Source organism: Hyla sarda, chromosome 13 (genome assembly GCF_029499605.1).
Source record: "Hyla sarda isolate aHylSar1 chromosome 13, aHylSar1.hap1, whole genome shotgun sequence".
Lineage (NCBI taxonomy): Eukaryota > Metazoa > Chordata > Amphibia > Anura > Hylidae > Hyla > Hyla sarda.
The window spans coordinates 24,200,788-24,213,262 of NC_079201.1; positions in this window are offsets into that span (position 1 = coordinate 24,200,788).

Below are 12,475 nucleotides of genomic sequence, written 5' to 3' on the forward strand. Positions count from 1 at the left end.
GCGATCAAAAAGCCCCATCTGAACAAAAATGGTACTGATAAAAACTTCAGATCACAGTGCTGAAAAATGTACCTCATATATCCCCGTATACAAAAAAATAAAAATGGTATAGGGGTCAGAAAAGGATAATTTAAGCATGCAAATTTTCGTACAAAAAGTTATAATTTTTCAAAGTAGTAAAATAAGACAAAACCTGTATAAATTGGGTATTGTTGTAATCATATGACCCTACAAAATAAAGCTTACATGTATTCTTCTACTAAAAAGTGCACTGCATAGAAACCAAACAGCTCAAAGTTTGAAAATTCTGCAGTTTGTTTTTTGAAATTTGCCCCACACATAATTTTTATTGCTTTTTGACATAAATTTTGTGGTAAAATGAGTGATGTCATGACAAAGTCCAATTGGTGGAGCAAAAAAACAAACCCTCATATCGATCTGTTGCTGGAAATTTGAAAGCGTTAGAAGATTATTAGAAGGTGGAGAGAAAAAAAAATCACTACATCCTTAAAAGGGGTACTCTGCCCCTAGACATGTTATCCCCTATCCAAAGGATAGAGGATAACATGTCTTGCCGCTGGGACCCCCTACGATACCCAGGCCGATGCTGCTTTGTTCATGAACACGGAAGTCTCGGGCCACGTCCCCTCCATTCATGTCTATGGGAGGGGGCAAGATGCCTTGTACAAACTTTCATGTTCATGAACGCGGCAACGCTGGACCGGACATTGTGGAGGGTCCCATCGGCTGGACCCCCTGTGAGCAGAAATGTTGTCTCCTATGCTTTGGATAGGGGATTACATGTCTAGGGATGGAGTACCCCTTTAAGGGGTTAAACAGCTGTGTTTTGTAATTATTTTAGGGAAATAAAATGAAAAAAAGTAGAAAAAACATTATAATATAAATCATTAACAAAGATTAGAAGAGGCATAAACAATGTGTAATAATCAAACAGGTGTTCTGAAATGTTCAAAAAGAGCAGGCAAACACTACCAATGAGCGTGTATGTACCATAGACAGTACATTATACACCAAGTTCCAATAATAATCACAACTTGATAAAAATAAAAGCTAAGCTGTATAAAAAAAACAATTATGCCCAGAATTGGTGTGCACATACAGTCAAATACAGTCAAATACAGTCAGAGCTGTGGCAGCATTTAAGTCCACAATGTTCAAGTTTGTATGCAATGTGTGTTGGAAAAAAATGGTTTGGCATAATTTTCTTCCACATCAGGTGACGCCAACCCTAGCCATGCCACTGCTTCCCAGCACTTCTGGTGCTGGTGGGTACTTCAGTAATTAGAGGTGATGGGGTTAGCCATATTTCAGTGTACAACATGCAGTGCTGTGTGGTATTGGTTTTAACATTATATACAGTGTTATTGTTTGTGCACTGTATGACAGTATCATTGTGCTGTTTGCCTGATTTTATTGATCTACACAGTAAAATCTCCCTTAGCGAACACCTTCCAATAGTGGACAGTTTTTTATTCCCCGGCAGAGTCCCATAAGACTTAATGCATTTGCACCCTCCGAATAGGGGACACTACCAATAGCGGATGTGGACACACCCAATAGGGGACAAAACGCTCCCAATAAGGGATAAAACACAACCAATAGGAGACAAAACAATCCCAAAAGGGAACAATCAGGCGTATGTGCCGTCCCTACCTTGTACATAGGCCCGCTATCAGGGGGTACAGCCAATACCCCAGTAAGGGGCCCAGGCTCACAGAGGGCCCTGACCCCCACTACACCCCCCTGCAGTAGCCCCAGCACAGAAGCAGAAGAACACTGTTTAAACAGTGGTCTCCTGCTTGGCACTGTGCCAAATTATTACCCCTTTATTACCCCCTGTGCCACATCCTTTTCCCTTGATCCCTCCCTGTGCCATTTCATTCCCTCTATTTCCCTCTGTGCAAATTCATTACCCCCTCTTTACCCCCATGTCGTTTCTTTCCCCCCTTTCTCACCTGTGCCATTGCATCCCCCTTTTTCCCCTGTACCAAATCATCCCCCTTGTCACCGCTTGTGCCACATCACTTTTTCCCTTCCCTCCTCCCCCTGTTGTTCATCTTACCTGGTCAGCAGTCTCAGGTGCAATGGCTCTCAGCGAGTTTGACGTTCTCCTGAAGCCTCTGCGGAGCATTCATTAAGAGGCTGTGCGCAGCGGTGGCTGCAGGCACTAACGAGTGACACTCCTGACATCACTCTTAGTAGGTGCAGCGCAGAGGACGTCAAGAGAACCTCAAACCCGCTAAGAGCCCCTGCACCTGGGACAGGGGGTGGTAAATCTGCACATAGGGTATTAAGGCAGAGAATTAAATTGTACAAGGGGGGGGGGGTCAAGGGGAAATTATGTGGCACAGGGGGGTAAGGAGGGGATGATTTGGCACAGGACAGAGGGGGAATAAAATGGCACAGGGTATAAAGGGGGAATGAAATGGCACAGGGTGTTTGGGGGGGGATTAAGTGGCATTGGAGGGATCGAGAGGGTGAACAAAATGACATCAGGGGGGATGAAATGGTAAGAGGGGGGTGATAAGGGGTGATTAAACAGAACTGGGAGATTCTACTGTAATATTGCTTGTTATCATGTTTTATGGGTAATGATACTCTGGAGTGAGTACATTACAGTATTTGGTCATTTAGAAAGATTATTCAGTATTTTTCCCCAATAGGGGACATCTCTCAATAGCGAACACTTTTTTATTGCCTGTGAGTGTCCGCTATTGGGAGATTCTACTGTATCAGTGTTAGGCTGGACATGCAATGTTTTTCTTAGAGAACACCATGCGCTGCAGCTTTGTCTTTCCCTGCTAATATATAAATTGGAGCCTAGCTAACAGTATACTGTTGATAGAGTATAATGTTTATTTATGTGTTCAAGGGAATAATACAAAAGAGTTAAGATATGAAATATGCATTGAGACTACTCCACTGATAAAGCGGTACTGTCCCACAAGTAAATCTTCTACTTCTCAGGCACCTGCATTTAGAGGTTTCCACTTACAAATTGTCTCTGCTGAGTTAATAGTTCAGCGAGCGAATTCTGAGAAATCAGTACAGTTGTTGGAGAACATTTAAGATTAACAAGCTGCTCTTAAAATGCGAGCTCCCACGTATTCTAAGGAACCACACATTTTTCACTGTACTGTCTTTACAGGGAATTCCCAGTTTCCCTACTGACAACCTTTCGCTCCCACAGCTGTAATTATTGATTTAATGCATATGAGATTGAAGAGTAAATTCCCCCGAAAAAAATGTGTCTTTTATTGGAGTTTGAGGGTCAGTTATTAACGTTAAAGGAGTTCTATGAAATTGAAATTTTTTTTATTTTTGTTTCAAGAAACAGCAACATTCTTATCCAGACACAGTGCCCAGTACTAAGGCTCAGCAAAACTACCGTAGACAGAACTTGTGGAACTTTTTACTAGTTCAATAAAAATAAATCCCAAAAGAGCTTTGTAAATTTGGTCATGTTACTAGTAAAAAATTAATAAACTAATTCTAGACTTTCAAAGCTAGACCAGAAGTATTGGATTCCAAAAAATCTGATTCTATTGGTTTCCCCAAGATATATATCACCTGTGGTGTTTAGTAGTTGTTTCTCCTTAGGGTGAAGCTGTTGGCCGTATGTGGCTAAAATGTGGCAGCCAATCGCTGTACAAGAAATCAGCTGCCACATTTCAGCCACATGCGGCTGCCAGCCTGTCTGTTTCCTTCCGTACTTATACCTGAAAAATTTTCTAAAAATATTATATTTGGTAAACAGAACAGCTATGTTCAGGGAAACCTCTTTGAGCCACCCACCCAAATTTGTGCAAAAAAGTGGTCTTTAACGGAGTCAAGCAAGAATGTAACAGTACATTAACATGCCTTCCATAATGTGTCAAATTTTTGGCCCCCAGCATACACCATCTCATTCCTGGTCCCCATTTGATTTATAGTCCTCAGCAAAGCTACTAATCTCATTCATGACCCAAGCCTGGCAAAGCATCTCATTCATTGTCTTCAGCGTGAATCGCTAGATCATTCTTGGTCCCCAGAATAGCTTTTCATCTCATTCCTAGTTTACTGCATGGCTCCTTATCTCATTTTTAGTCTCAAGCATGGGTTCCCATCTCATTTGTAGTCCCCAGCATGGTTCCCCATCTCATGATTAGCTTCAAGTATGGCTGCCCTCCTGTTCTTAGTACCATACTTGGTGCCCCAACTGGTCCCCAGCAAGACTTTTAAGCTAATTCCTTTTCCCCAATATGGCTCCCCTCTCATTCCGGGTCCCCATCAAGGCTCCCCATTGTCAACTCATTCCTGGTCCTCGGTCTCCCTCTTTTTACTGACCTCAAAATGTCTTAATTTCTAATTCTTAGTCCCCAGCATGGTTTCTATTTCCATTGAAAAATTACGTAAGCTGTCCCCCCATCTGTGACAGCCTCCCTCCTTCTGCCTCTTATTCAATGATACTTGCAGGAGTTGGAAATGCACAGTGCCGACAGCATCTTTCTCCTTCCCATCCAGAGAGGTTACATATGAAATGGCTGGGCCTAGGAACACTTATTTTCCAGATAATTGGCCCATGCAAAAGGGCCTTTTGCCAGAGTGAGGAGGAGTTGTAAAGAATGTATCATGCTCCAGATGACCCGTCCTGTCCAGTACACAGACAGTCAATTTATTTAAATAGGCACTGCAATATTCTTATTTACCCTGTGGTGGCATTATAGGGACATTGATCACCAGTCACGTTTTTCAAAAATTTACAGATAATCACAGAGAGTGCCAGCAAAAGAACACTGTGTGGTCTGCCTATTATCAAAGGACCCTTCTAATAATTTGTGATTTTGCTGAGCAGAGAATTCCCTTGATAAAATTCTCAGAGCTACAAAGTACAAGTATATTCTCATCAGTCATGTGAATTAATCTGCAGAGGGAAACAAAATGTACATGAAAAAGCTCCACTGTAATAGAGAAAGAAATCTGTGTTTTGTTTTGAAACATGATGGGAGTCAAAGTCAGAAAAATATCTTTACCATTTACTATAAGATTGTGTACTATACTATTGTTTTTGATTTCAGTTGTCATAATGTAGTATCCCTAAAGGTCCACTACAAAAGTTTTGGATAGGGTTGTTTATATTGTCTTATGCCACAGTATGTTTTGCACATCACCTTTTGATCTACAGGGTGGGCCATTTATATGGATTTATATAAAATGGGAATGGTTGGTGATATTAACTTCCTGTTTGTGGCACATTAGTATATGTGAGGGGGGAAACTTTTCAAGATGGGTGGTGACCATGGCGGCCATTTTGAAGTCGGTCATTTTGAATCCAACTTTTGTTTTTTCAATAGGAAGAGGGTCATGTGATACATCATACTTGTTGGGGATTTCACAAGAAAAACAATGATGTGCTTGGTTTTAATGTAACTTTATTCTTTCATGAGTTATTTACAAGTTTCTGACCATTTATAAAATGTGTTCAATGTGCTGCCCATTGTGTTGGATTGTCAATGCAACCCTCTTCTCCAACTCTTCACACACTGATAGTAACACAGCAGGAGAAATGCTAGCACAGGCTTCTAGTATCCATAGTTTCAGGTGCTGCACATCTCGTATCTTCACAGCATAGACAACTGCCTTCAGATGACCCCAAAGATAAAAGTCTAAGGGGGTCAGATCGGGAGACCTTGGGGGCCATTCAACTGGCCCCGACGACCAGTCCACTTTCCAGGAAACTGTTCATCTAGGAATGCTTGGACCTGACACCCATAATGTGGTGGTGCACCATCTTGTTGGAAAAACTCAGGGAACATGCCAGCTTCAGTGCATAAAGAGGGAAACACATCATCATGTAGCAATTTCGCATATCCAGTGGCCTTGAGGTTTCCATTGATGAAGAATGGCCCCACTATCTTTGTACCCCATATACCATTTGTGTTCCAACAGTCTTGGAGGGATCTATCCAATGTGGGTTAGTGTCAGACCAATAAAAGTTTGCCTCATCACTGAACAAAATCTTCTGCGTAAACTGAGGGTCCTGTTCCAATTTTTGTTTTGGCCATTATGCGAATTCGGTGCGCTGATCTGGGTCATCCACGTTGAGATGCCGCCGTAGCTGGAGTTTGTAAGGATGCCATTTGTGAGTAGCTAATATCCGCCGAAGGGATGTTCGACTAATGCCACTCTCCAGTGATATGCCGCGAGAGCTACACTGTAGGCTCTTGCTGAATGAAGCTAGGACAGCCACTGATGTTTCTTCATTAGTGACAGATTTCATGCATCCACATTTTGGCAAATCCAACACTGAACCATTTTCACGAAACTTAGCAAGCAGTTTGCTAACTGTAGCATGGGAGATGGGTGGTCTCGTAGGGTGTCTTGCATTGAAATCTGCTGCAATGACCCGGTTACTGTGTTCACCAGACATCAACACAATTTCTATCCGCTCCTCACGTGTTAACCTCGACGACATGTCAATGGCTGTAAACAAAGAGAAACTTGTTAATAACTCATGAAAGAATAAAGTTATATTAAAACCAAGCACACCAGTGTTTTTCTTGTGAAATTCCCAATAAGTTTGATGTGTCACATGACCCTCTTCCTATTGAAAAAAACAAAGTTGGATTCAAAATGGCCGACTTCAAAATGGCCATCATGGTCACCACCCCTTTTGAAAAGTTTCCCCCCTCACATATACTAATGTGCCACAAACAGGAAGTTAATATCACCAACCATTCCCATTTATTAAGGTGTATGCATACAAATGGCCCACCCTGTATATCCAGGCAGTGCTGTGACTGTTAAAGGTTTACCTAACTCTAAGACTGTAGGAACCTTCTAGAAGGAAGACAAGAGTTTCATCCTAGCCCAGCCTCTTATCAGAAGGAAGTGAGAGTGTAGAGGAGTGAGAAGTTGAGTCTAAAAGTGAGAGAGAGGAGACAAATGAAGCCTTCAGAGAAAAGTTGTGCAAAGGCCTCACAGCTCTAGACTAGGCCAGTGGCCTCTGGCCTAGCATAAAAGGATCATCTGCCTGCAGCTAAGAATTGCCGTACAAAAGTTTGTGCACCCTACAGGTGGGAATTGCACTTCTAAAGGGACTAAGTCAAGCAAGACAAGAAAGTATGAGCCAAGTAGATTCCTGCATCCAAGACTACTGAAAGGCTAAAAAAAAAGCACTAAACAGAAAGAAACAAAGTTGGATTTACTGACAGCCCCTCTGCAAGGCTCCCAAACCACCGCCGCACAGGAAACATACACAGACTCACATACCCAGGGGACTACAACTGTCATCATTCTGGGGTGCAACCCCCTCTTCACTGCACCAGGTCAAGAAGTGTCAAAAGTCTGGTAGAAACACCCCAGACAATAACTATTGATGGACTACTACCCACATACTCCATACATCTGCATCCCACTGAGCTTCTGCCATTTAACCTTCTTTCTCATACACAATATAATGTAAATTCTTTTTCCAATGCCTAAGTCTTCAACCTATGGCTCTACAGCTGATATTGAAACTATTATATGGCTGTCTGGGTATGCTGGGACCTGTAGATTCATTGTAGTTGGAGAACCACAGGTTCATCCCCTCTGCTCTAATGCACATTCTTACTATACATCTTCCCCACTTAGACACATCCTTGGAGAAATCTATAGCTGGATCAAAGGATGCAATACCAGATATTTTCCCTTGATGAGGAAGTGATATTTCTTATCTGATTCTTTCACATGCTTATAGATGTTTTCCATCTGCTCACATGTACCTGGGAGTTCCTGTTGCGTTGTGATGTTTTCATAACAGTCTATTCCTTTCCCACTGAATCCTAGGGAAGACTTCCTAGATCTGATGATGCAGTAAGAAGGACAATGCTGGAGCTGTAGGGCTTCATGTATTTTTTTTCCTACTCTATATTTACAAACACGTGAAGACAATCAGAATATGTTTAATAAGCAGATATTATATCTTCTCCTAAATTAAAGGGGAACTCCAATTTAAAACAACAGATTTTCTGTTTAGAAAAATCAAGTGATTAATTTTTGGCCACGCTATACAGAGTCTTTTCTCTGATAGTGCCCTGGAACAAGTCTCATGACTTAAGGTTGACAACTTTGGATCCCAGCGTGATTGTGAAGCTCACTTAAAGTGCTAGCAATGTCCAGCAAGTCCAAGAAAGATGGGACCAAGGGGTAAAATATGCATTTTTGAGTCACCTTTCTAATGGTTTGTTAATGAGTGGACAACCTTTTGGGGGAGATGATGTAGAAGACATGCACAAATGGATGTTCAGTGACATTCTGAGATACATTGCCCATAGGCATGAATTTTTCGAGCACCAACTGCAAAAGAACCTGGGTGCAACTACTAGCTGTGTACACCATATATCTACACCCCCACCCAGAAGACTACCAAGAATCATAGCCATATGTATACAGAAAGCCTTGACGTTCAATAGGTTCAGATCAATTAATACGTATATTGGCATTGTTGTGCATAATCTTTATATGAACCACAATTTTGGCTATTACTACTTCCTTGAGTCTAATCTAGAAAGAAAAATTTCACTGTGAAAAATACAAAAACAGATTTCTCAGCATGTACCCACAGGTCAAAGAGCTCAGTAGTAAATGTGTCTGGCCAGGTTCCAGGACAACTGTCTGACAAGAACAGCTATCAAAAGGAAATGGCTGTCTGAAGAGAGCAGCTATCAAAAAGGGAACGGCAGTCAGAAGAGAGAGGCTAACAAAAGGAAACAGCTGTCTGAAGAGAGCAGCTATCAAAAAGGGAACGGCAGTCAGAAGAGAGCAGCTATCAAAAGGAAAAGGCTGTCTGAAGAGAGCAGCTATCAAAAAGAGGACGGCAGTCAGAAGAGAGCAGCTATCAAAAGGGAACGGCTGTCAGAAGAGAACAGCTATCAAAATGGAACAGCTGTCTGAAGAGAACAGCTATTAGAATAGAACAGCTGTCTGAAGAGAACAGCTATCAAGAGGGAACGGTTGTCTGAAGAGAACAGCTATCAAGAGCGAACGGCTGTCAGAAGAAAACAGCTATCAAGAGGGAACGGCTATCAGAAGAGAACAGCTATCAAGAGGGAATGGCTGTCTGAAGAGAACAGCTAGCAAGAGGGAACAGCTGTCAGAAGAGAACAGCGATCAAGATGGAACATCTTTCAGTATAGAACAGCTGTCAAGTTTAATCATTTTAGGCATACGTGACAAAATGCAACAGAAAGTTTGGAAGTTCAGAACCTGAGTGAGAAACAATGGAGCCAGGTATTATCTACTCCTTCGAAGCCTCATACAGTTTCCGGAATAGCTCTTTCAGATCACCTGAATGTGAAAAATTTGACCTGCCAGGAGGTCTATTTCTGACCTCATACTCTGACCCCATTGTAGAGAATGTAGAAATGAGTGTACATAGAGCTGGGTGATGAATGCTGAACATTATCAGATTTGGGAAAGTCACTTGATCCTACATCAAAGCAATTTTGAGCAATTTACAATATTTCAATAAATGTAAAATCATCAAAGCTGTACGCTGTTGGGAACCCATTACTATTGGTTTTGCGTAATAAGAAGAATTGTTATTCTGTACCAAGTAAAGGCTAATTGAAAGTCCACGCACGGTACAGTATAATACATACTGCATTGAAATGTCACTAGTAACTTAATAGCACTGTGCTGATCATAAGTGCACATGAGTCATTTGTGATCTGTTGTCATCTGGGTGCAGCTCTCATTCTTAGAGGATTAGTTTATGATTCTGTGGCTAGCAGCAGCCACATGTACGTAGCCCGGGTGCATGCAAATGCTTATTATATTGAAAGGTTAGCCACATAAGTGGGGCTAGGCATGATGTTTGCTTGGGCTGAAATCCATTGTGGTCTGTCCATGGCTACTTGCCAATTCTAACTAGCTGCTGGAGGTTGGATTGCAACACAAAAGCTAGCGCTACCTTAATGAAAGGTCTGATGTGGCCATTGTTATATGTTCCAGTGCTTTTATAAATAAACCACAGGGGAAATTATCCTCAAAAGGATGGAAGGTAAGTTACCGGGAAACAAAAAGGTTCCCACCGTTAAAAGAATTAACTGCGTCCTGACTCAAGGACAACAAGCAATATTTTTATTACATAAAATGCCTTGTCTTAGTCAGAGGAAATATTTTCTATAGTATGCCCTAATGTATATAGCAGGATAGCCAGGGAGTCTTTATTCACTACTCAACCAGTGCTGTAACCAGAAAGAACTGGGTATTATAACCCCCCTCCAAACCACTCAGAGCATTTACCAGGATGGCACAATGGCAGGCAGAGCCACAGTAATAGAGGACAACTGCAAGAATGATCTGAGAATTGGTCATTATCAGGCTACTGTGTGCTAGAGGTATATTGTGCCACCATATGTGCCCCCTAAGTTGCCAGATGTGCCTAATATAACATGCAAACAAGATCTCATATAAATACAGACCAGACCCTACAATGAATTTAGACCCAAAACCCCAGAATTAATTCAGACTAAAGACCAGATGTCAAAATTATTTCTGATACCAGACTGGACTCCAGAAAACTCCCACATTCTGGATCTGTCTGATTTAGGAAGAAACACCTGTAAAGTAGAATTACACTTATATTGACACATAAAAGATTGCCATATAAGACTAGCTGGATCTTGGACCACCACCAACTCCAAAAGCAAAGGGAACATTGCTGGCAGCGCCTTTTTATCCCCGAGGAGGAATGTGGAGATTTCAGGTTCTGAATACCCTTGGAGAGTTTGGGGAAAGAGGGGGGGGGGGGGGGGGGGGATTGTTTGAGGCTAAGCTCTCCTGTACAGAATCCATGTTATAGCCTGGTAACTTAAAGGGGTATTCCAGGAAAAAACTTTTTTTTTTATATATCAACTGGCTCCAGAAACTTAAGCAGATTTGTAAATTACTTCTATTAAAAAATCTTAATCCTTTCAGTACTTATGAGCTTCTGAAGTTAAGGTTGTTCTTTTCTGTCTAAGACCTCTCTGATGACACGTGTCTCGGGAAACGTCCAGTTTGGAAGAGGTTTGCTATGGGAATTTGCTTCTAAACTGGGCGTTTCCCGAGACAGGTGTCATCAGAGAGAACTTAGACAGAAAAGAATAACCTTAACTTCAGAAGCTCATAAGTACTGAAATGATTAAGATTTTTTAATAGAAGTAATGTACAAATCTGTTTAACTTTCTGGAGTCAGTTGATATATAAAAAAAAGTTTTTTCCTGGATAACCCCTTTAACATAGTCCTATCCCAAGAGAGAGAAACAGAAGAAGAAGAAAAGAGAAATATTACTTTATCCAGAGATTGGGACAGCAGGGAATAAAGGCACCATAGCTAGCCTAGGACCATTCAAGGCTTCGGGTACTTCTACAGAGACATTTTCCCAGAAGTTGGCATTGTAGCACCAAAGTGAGTAAACACGTTTTGGAAATTCCATGGAAGCCAACCAATTGTAGTATATACCCTCCTCAAGAAAGAATTTTAGGCTGGCACTATAGTTAGGGCTAAAGCAAAGTGTAGGTGTTACTGGGGACCCCTTCTCTAGCCATGAGACTGTATCCATTTAATGGAAAAGTGTTTCCACATGTAAAGGCCATTGCCTTGTTTAATAACATCCAGTGTGTGGCCTTATTCCTGCATCACATACCATAAGGCCAGACACCACACAAGATGTGCCCTAGGGGAACCAAAACCATCTATACCTGCTATGCAGTCCCCCTCCACTGTACCAGTCCATGGAGCATAGGACAATCTTGCGAAAGCCTATGTTGCAAAGTGACCAGCGTGTCTTCAACATTCCCTCAAGCGACCACATATTAACTTTTTAATGAGACACTATACATACATATGCACTTCTGTGTTAAGTTATGTAGTGTTTAGCATCCCACCATATTGTTTCCTTTTTCTTAGAAGCTATTAATACATTGTAAACAATATGTGTCCCTTGCTAGGTCTGGCATATGATGTCCTCATTTAGACCATCCCTTATTCCAGCCATCCTAGAAGTGAAGCTGCTTATTTAGGACAGGAATTGCAATGACCGTTTATTGTGTTGACAGACTGCATACAAATTTCATCTCCACAAATGGCCCCCAGAAACCTGATCTGGAGACTGACCTTTTGGATTCCTTGTTTATTTCTGCTTTCCCTGCTACAGCAGCCCCTACAAGAATGCTAATATTGTTAACACCTTCCTTGCTGCAAGATCTCATACAATGCCCTGGTAATACTTAATGCTATTATGTGCTAAACTTTTAAGGGCCACATTTATTGGTTAAAGTGGGCTCATTCATTGACAAAATAGCCCCATTAGGGTTTTTGGTGATATAGGATGACAATTACCATATTTATGCAACAATTTTAGAGCTATATTTTGAACAATTGCCCCATATTAAACAGAGTCTTGGTCATCACTTTGCATATAATAAATGTATGGATACAACCTCA